The following is a 7,997-nucleotide window of genomic DNA, read 5'->3' as shown; positions in this document are numbered from 1 at the left end:
CGAGGGCACGGCGCGGCGGAGGCCGGAGCTGGCCACCCGGCTCGGGCGCAGGAGCCCGGGCTCCCTCCCTCGGCGGCTACACGGCCCGCGGGCCACCGGCGGAGCCTGAGGGGCGCCGGGACCAGCCAGGGACGGGACCGGCCGCCCGCAGGCCGCCCGCTGCGGCGCGGGGCTCTTCGGCAAAGCCGTTTTACCCTTTTCCCCGAAACCACAGGGCCCGACGGCTGCCAGACCAGCCGGCCGCCTTGCCCCGGGGCCCCAGGGCCCGCCCGTGGCCCGGCACAGCCCGCGGCGGGACCGCTACCCGCTCCCCCTGCGGACGGGCCCGTAGGCAGGCGCGGCGGCGGCGCCTCAGGACTGCGCGCGCGCGGGCCGGGGGGCGGGGCCTCAGCGCCGGCCCGTGCCGGGGGGGGGGGGCGGGCCGCCAGCGGCGCGTGCGCGGTGCGGAGCGGTGAGTGGGGGGGGCCGCGCCGGGCGGGGGCGGGGGCCGGGGCCGCGTTCCTGGCACCCCTCGGGCCGCAGACGGGGCCCAGCGCTGCCCCGCGTCCTGTCCCCGCCGCTGGGCCGAGGGCGGCCGGCGGTGAGGCGTTGGGGGGGTGCCCGCCGCCGGGCGCTCCCTGAGGAGGCCTTGCCCGGGCGCTGAGGGTGTAGGGCCCGGGGCTGCCTCTACAGAGTGGTCCTGAGGCGGGGGCACGGCGGGGGGGGAGGCGGCCGCGCCCGGGGCGGCCTGTTCCGGAAGGACCGGCGGTCCGGGCCCGGTGCGGGCGCCGTGCCGGGGCGGGGCAGGGCCCGGTGCGCGGCTCGGGCACAGCCGCCGCTCGGAGCGGCCGTGCGGGCCCTGCGGGGCAGGCGGCGGGGCTGGTGTGGGGTGGGCAGCTCCCTGGTGCCGCGGGGGCGGCTCGGGGCCGTTAACGTGGGTTTTTCTTCGGGTACACACTCGGTAACACGAGGCGTGGATTTTAAAACGGTTTAATTATTTTGGTACAAGCTTGCCTGTGGTTTTCTTGCTGGAGAGCTAGCAAAGTTACACGTTGCACGAAGCCAGGGAGTGAAAACTGAGCAAATGGGATGTTGCGTTTAAGCATTATTTGGAATATTGCCTTAAAATGTTTAACTTCAGTGGTTGACTAACATTCACGTTGAAAGTAATCTTTGATAAATAATCAACACTACCCACCTCTCAAGATGGCCTAGGCTTACCCTAACAAGTTCTGTAGACACAATTTCTTCGAGGCAAGTTAGTTATTTTACAGTGTTCTGTTCTAACCTAGCACGGCTACAGCTCAGAGGCAGAAAGTGTGACTTCACTGACGCTGTGTAGTTCCCTCGCGGAAGGAGTGCAGTCTGCACAGGCAGAGCCGCAAGGAGGCTGCTTGGCGTACGGCCCTGGTAGGGAACCTCGTAAGTGCCGCCGTGTCTCCATGGCTCTAGAAGCTGATGGCACACCCTGTCATTTACTGAACATGCTATTGCAGTGTCTCTTCTGCGTGATCCTTTGGAATTAATTTCTGCTCTGGGAGCAGCATTATTAATAGCTGGACTTTCTTTTTTTCCTGTCTTTTCTTTCCCCCAATCCTGCTTCAAAGTGACCAGCTGGTATCATGTTGGTGTTTTTCGACAGCCTCCAAGGCATTTCTATGGTGGAAGCATCCAAAATACTGGATGTAGAACTGTACACACTTAAAGTGAACTTTAGTGTTGAAATGTGGCTAACAGAGGTGAGAGCAGTGTCTGCAAGTTCCATGTGCATAAGCATACATTTACTAGATTTGAAGGGATGCAAATATGATCCTTTTAAAGAAATAAACTGGAAACTGGCCATTCCTAGTGAGTTGTCAGAAGAACCCTTGAACCTGCAACGCTGCCCCTGCACCCTAAAGCAGCACAAGACCGGTGCTGGTGCTACCACTGCCACCTTCTTTTTTAGGGTTGAGACTTTTTTTAGCCTGAGCAATAAAAAACAACCCTGAAAAACTCTAGCACCCCCAACCCCTCTCTCTGTCTTCTCTTGACGAGGAAATGGAAGACTACTTAAATGCAGATGTGGTCAAGCTGGGCAGGTGTGGTTGAAAGCACATCAGCTATACCCTGAGAATTTGTAAGGCGGTGGATTATTGGCATAAATTTAGGGATAATAGTCTTTCTATGTGCTAATCCTGTCTGCTACTGACTCCCTCTGTGGCTTTTATAACCCACCTCAGCTCTCTTACCACTCAGCTTTCCCCTCTGAGAAATAACATTTAACTTGTGCTCGTGAAGTAGGTGAATCAGCTTTAATTAAGATTTGTTGAGCACTTTGTTGATGAGTTCCATATAAAGCTAGTTACTATTTTTTATTAACACAGAGATATTCTTAGCACCTGAAGGGAAAGATGACACAACACTCAGGATTTTCTGGGAAACAGCCCTGTGAAAGGAGACGGCACATGCTAATGAAGGCTTTGTCAAACCTCTTCTGGCTGTGGTTTGTGAGGCAGCTTGCTCCTAAAGCTCTGACAAAAAACCCCAAAGTCCCCTTGAATCACTGGGAAATAGGAAATGTTCCTGGAAGTTAAGCCCCACTTTTACATATGATTTGTAGGTCTTGTCCCCTTGCTGGATTTCTCGCAGAGCTTTAGGTCAGGATCTGCTGCAGCTGTGTGTGTATGGCATCAGCTGCACAGGCACAGCTGCTCTTGCCTGCTTTGAAACACCTTGTTTCAATGATTTCAATTGCTTTCAGTAATCATCGTCTCAAATTATTCTGTGTGGGGTAGGGAGGGCTTGCCTGCTCAGCTGTGTGGTGACACTTAATGGGCTACAGCCCATTGCCCAGGTTGGTGGGGCTGTTTGGGGGTAAGGGAGGAGGAGCGAAGTCTTGCTCTTCCCCACAGGCAGCCCAGGTCAGCACCCTGCAGCACGTGGGAAGGCTGTCTTCACTGCCAGATTAGCTTGGTGGCAAGTTAAGCTGAAGAGCTTCGTTTATGAAAGGTAATGAAAATGTGAATTGAAATGGTTATGGCTGTGCTTGTCCTGCGTTGCAGTGTGGGCAGCTCTGTTGTATTTTGGGGAAGAAAAGGCTGTTAATTTAGCTCCAAGATGTCACTGCTGTAGTGGTATAGGAGTGGCCAGATGGAGGATGCTAAAATGAAATGCAGGGCTGGAAAAGCCTCCTTGTCCATGCCCCTGTCCTGGGGCCAGTTGAGAGATGCTCAGCTCCAGACTGGACAGCAGTGGATGTTAGCGTGGATCTGGATGGGGGCAAGTTCCCTCTGGGACTTGATGAAATGCTGGTCTCAGAGAGCCTGATACCTTGTCCAATTCACCCTTGCAGCAAAATCAGCCGGCCGCTTTGTCTCTTGTCTTCACAGAATGGAGAGCCCAAGGTGTGGTTGTCCTGCTTGTAAGCAGCTGTTAAATACTGAGAGCTGGTTCCAGACCCTGGACGGGAGCAGGGACGGAGAAACCTTATGGGTTTGGGGCTGTGTGTTTTAAACTACTGACTGCCCTGCTTGTTGCCCAGACCTTCCAGCTTGTCTGCAACTTTCTTAGGGGTGATACCCAGCACTGAGCATGGCCTTCTACCCCAGAATTAGGGATTCCTAAGTCACAGAACAATGTTTAGGTCTTTGCAGCTGGAGCTGTGGTGCCACAATGCTGACACACATCACGTTTTTAGTCTAGCCCCCAGTTTTCCTCAGCATTACTTCTGTCCAGAGAGCTTTTCCCGTGCTATATTTGGGTCCTTGCTCTTTGTTTTTGCTTCTTTCTGAGTGCAGTTCTTTGCATTGTTTTCCTTGCTTTTCTTTTTATTGATTCATGGGTGTTTTGGGGACTTTTCTTCAGTTCATCAATTCTGATCATGACCTCCAGAGTGCTTCCAGCTCTTAACTGCTGGGCATCCTTTCAGGTTTTAGGAAAGTACTTTCTCTTTCATTGTTCAGGCCATTACTGAAAACGATTAATAGATGCAGACCTGGACTGAGCTCCGAGGGCCCATATGTGAGGCTTTTCTCCCGTTGTGACAGGGAATCATAGATAGCTAAAGTGTGTGTATGAGAGGGTTGCTTTGGTTTGGTTTTTTTTTTTTCTTAGTAATGAGCACTGTGCCTCGTTAAGGTGAGCTTGTCTAGTCTGAGTTGCTCTGGTTTGCCTGAACGTGTCGGACAGTTAGAGTGAAGAGCCTGTGTAATGCTGGTCAGAGGTGTGATGGGCAGATCTCAGGAGAGGGGATTTGTGCCCCATTGCTGAGGACCTGCGTGATTTTCAAGAGCTTTCATGAACCTCATGTAACTGGGGCTTCCTGCTGGCACTTGCTAGGACTAGCATTGCTCAGAGGCAAACCTCTGGTCACCCTGCCCTGCTTTCCACTGAGAGCTCCCCAGCTGCCTCTGGTTTGGTAGCAGTGGGGTGTGCATGGGAGAATTTGTGTCTGTAGTGTCCTGCTCCCCTTTATTTATCCGTAGGTGTGTCCTTGGTGAAAGTTAGACTTGTTTGTATGTGACTACGGTAGTAAAAATACATTTTTCTCCTCAAGTAATTCAAAGTTCCTTGTGTGGTTGCTCTGCTCTGGGGGAAAAAAAATTACTTGCTCTGAAAAAATTAATTACACTCACTTTTATCCCTGAATAGTGTGTCGCTGTGGGAGCGGTTGCGGGATCCCTTGTTGCACTAGGGCTCTGCGAGTCATCTTCTCGGTGGGAACTAAGCTTAAGGAAGAGGAGTAACTTTAACTGGAATACCTTTAACTGGAGAAAAAGTCACTGTCCACACACAACCAGCTCTAAGCACCCCGAGTTCTGTAAGTACTGAGCTGCTGTGTTCAGCTTTTTGAACTTTAAGAGGTTGTTCTTTTTCTGAAGTGCACTTCTACCCACTATACCGTCTTTCTTTGCACATCAGTGTAACTGTGGGGTAAAATTTGGGCCCTACTGAATTCAAGGACAACACAGGGTTCCTCTGTGGTTTTGGTCTCTTCCCCCTCTCAAGGCTGCTAACAGCCACAGTTGTTTGCTCAGGCTGTGCTTCCAGGACATCATCAATGGGATAGAGCTATGCCCTGTTTGTTCCCCTTTATTGATCCATGGCAGACCAAATTTCAGTTCCAGGGGAGAATATTCAACCTCTCTAAAGCACTCCTGTGGTTTCTGTTGGATTCTTTCTCACTTCCCTCTGGGCAGCTGTGCGCTGTGGTAAATAATGGTAGAAAGGTTGTGCTCAGCTCTGGATTACAGCTGAATTTTGGTGGTGGATAGATTGCGTCTCCAGTCCAGTTTGCAAAGCCCTTTGGGCTTTGTGGGATGCAAGAAGCTGTATTTTATTCTTGATGTGGTTTGCTGATAATTCTGTAGGATTTTCAGTGAGCAGGTTGTAAGAGTCCTAATGATACTAGTTCTCTGCATAGTCAGGCTCTTTGCCCAAATAATTCAAACACCTGCTGCAGAGACAAAAAGGAAGGTGGAGGGATGATTTAGAAACCTCTGGGTCACTGGAATAGGTTGGAAGAAGATGCCTATGTTGATCTGAAGAAGCTGCTGAGCCAGGTATATGTGTTTAAGTATCGAATGAAAAGTCAGCATTTTTTTAACAGCTGCCTACTTTAAACCCAAATAATTTCTTTAATGAGAGTTTTTAAAAGTTTAACTGTTGATTTTAGAATTTTTATTTCAAGCATGCTTCCATAAAATTAACTTTTACAATGCAGAACGCTTTAACGTCTTCCATGTTGGTGCTCATTTTGAAGAAATCTATGCACAATTATTTCTTATGTACCAGTAAAATCTATCAGCCAACAGATGTCAAGTGTAGCAAAAATGCTATAATAATATTATGGTCTAATAATAGTTATAATTATTCTAATTACCTGGCGCAGCTTTTGAGAGAGGCAGGCTGAGACATTAATGCAAAGGAGATGTTTAACCTTGAACTGCAGAAGCAGGGCACTTTCAGAGGTGTCTGGGCTGCTCCCCCTCCTCCTTATCAGATATCCCATTCCCTTTATTTCCTCCTGCAGACTGGGAGTAGCAGTCTGGTCTGTTTCAAATGTTCAGACCTTGTTCCTGGTATGTTCAGAGGTGGAGAAGAGTGCTGGCGAGCTGTAGATGAGCATGTTTCTTGAAATACCTGTGAATGTGAAACCCAATCATTTTTAACCTCACGCTGCAGTCTAGCTGCCCCGGTTTCACTGCGCTCCTGCTGCCTGACGATTACAGTGTGCACAGATTGCTCTCACCTCGGGAAGGGCTGCAGGAGGCTCAGCAATCTTCATCTTTTATGCAAGCTGGTGGTGCTGCTTTTAAGGAGGGGCGGGGGGGGCTTTGCCACAGCCTGGAAAGTGCAAAGCCAACCTAAATCTGTATGAGTGCCGCTGGCAGCTTTTGCACTGTCCACTGATGGGAGAGCAGGTGTGGGGGTGTGCAGGCGAGTGGACGTGAGCTGTTGATCCTGAGGGAGGCTTTTGTGGGGGAGGTGAGGAGGGCATGTCGGCAGGTAGGAGCCAGCCGCCTGGCTGGTGCACAAGTGCTGCGCTTGCTTTGCCTTTGACAGTTTGGACCCGCACAGCCTCAGCGAAGTCTCCTTCCAGTGCAGAAAGGATGCTCTGTGTGCCAGCTCTGCTATGTTGGTCCCAATGCCCCTCTACCAACATATTTTCCTATTAGGAAGGGTCCTGGGCTGCATTTTCTGTACTCCAGTGGGTTTTGCCCAAGCTTGCTGTGTGCTGTGTAATACCTCGGGGTCCCAGTGCTCATTATTGTTGTAGCACCAATAAGGCGATGCATAATGGATCACCCCTTGCTGCAGCTGTTCGTTTTAATTTTGTGACGTTGGTGAGGAGTTGTGAACTTGGTGAGGAGTCCCTGATTCACAGGGAAGGATCCTTTCCACAGAGGAAGCCCTGCATGAGCTGGACATTGACAGCTTTCAATGATTATATGCCAGGCTGAACATTTTTCCTTTAAATAATAGATTCACATGCTGATGAGAACTTGGCAGGACCTACGGGAATTCGGCTGTCAGTTGCTGATCCTTGGCATGGGCAGCAGCAGTGAATCTCTTACTGTCTTCCTGTAAAATAGATCCGGAGGTGCCCTTGCAAGGTTTTCTTCCTTGTTTCCAGCCTGCTCCTAGGCCAGCATGCTCTGCTTCTCGTGAAAGCCCTGCCTGCCAGCGCTGCTGGTGCTTGGCGCACGCAGCTCACCTTTCTCCAGGGCTCACACTGGTGAGAGCTCTGCCATCTTCTGCCTTTTCATTGGTGAGGTTTGTCTTCTTGCTGGAGTCTGTACCTCTGTTGGTGCATCACCATGGAGATGGGGCTGTAGGAACTGCGGAGCACAGCCTTTTCCAGTTGATGTGAGGAAGGATGTGGTAATGGGCTACACTTGTTTAGGCAAAATGATTTCTCGGAGTAAATAATTTGTCAAAGAACATTTGGCATTGCCCCAGATGCTATTAAGGAAAAGACAAATCTTGGATCTCTTCAAACCTGAGCTGTAAAGCTCATGTAATATTCACTTGCTTTTTAAAATGCTGCTTTGCTTTGTTCAGCATCAGGCATTGCTGCTATGACCAGCATTGACTCACTAACCTGCTTGTGTTTTTACTTACCCTGAGAAACCAAAGCTCCCTTTGTTTTCCTCTTCCCCGTAAATGTTAGTGCTGCATTTCTCATCCTGCCACAAGAGCACCTTTCTGCATCCCTTTTCTCACCCCGCTGGGAGTACAGATCTTCACTGCTTGGAGTTGGTTGTTGCAAGGATTTACTTCCCTATGACTGGTATGGCTCTGGCCAGGTTCCCAAAGGACGCAGAGAGTGCAGGCACCTCCCCGGCATGGCAGGCTGTGCTGGCGCACCCCAGACCCTGGATGAGCTTGTGCTGACATCCTTGGGGGCTTGGGGACACTGCCCTTTCTGCTCGCCTGGCACTGGCACACTCTGTCTAGTTTCTGGTACATGGAGAACCGTCTCGACAAGGTCTAGAAGAGCCCTCTGGCACCTCTCTGCCTCATTGCCTCCACGT

The 7,997-nt window shown here is 51.0% G+C and overlaps 1 protein-coding gene across 8 annotated transcripts in view; it reads left to right on the top strand.

Annotated features, from left to right (window-relative positions):
* Positions 1 to 386: 386 nt before the first annotated feature.
* The window catches only part of SIL1 (SIL1 nucleotide exchange factor), a 97,395-nt gene continuing 89,784 nt past the window's right edge, over positions 387 to 7,997 (top strand). Inside the window, exons 1-3 of one of the 8 annotated variants that reach the window (XM_037397599.1) lie at positions 482 to 580; positions 1,272 to 1,401; positions 4,612 to 4,780. The gene's annotated coding sequence lies outside the window, so the exon portion shown is untranslated. Of the gene's footprint in view, positions 452 to 481; positions 581 to 891; positions 1,402 to 1,457; positions 2,971 to 4,611; positions 4,781 to 7,997 lie in introns of those variants that run through there. The other 7 variants (XM_037397601.1, XM_037397602.1, XM_037397604.1 and 4 more) reach the window with 7 other exon arrangements.

The sequence above is a fragment of the Falco rusticolus genome, chromosome 8, assembly GCF_015220075.1.
Source record: "Falco rusticolus isolate bFalRus1 chromosome 8, bFalRus1.pri, whole genome shotgun sequence".
Classification (NCBI taxonomy): domain Eukaryota; kingdom Metazoa; phylum Chordata; class Aves; order Falconiformes; family Falconidae; genus Falco; species Falco rusticolus.
This window is presented reverse-complemented; position numbering and strand designations above follow the sequence as displayed.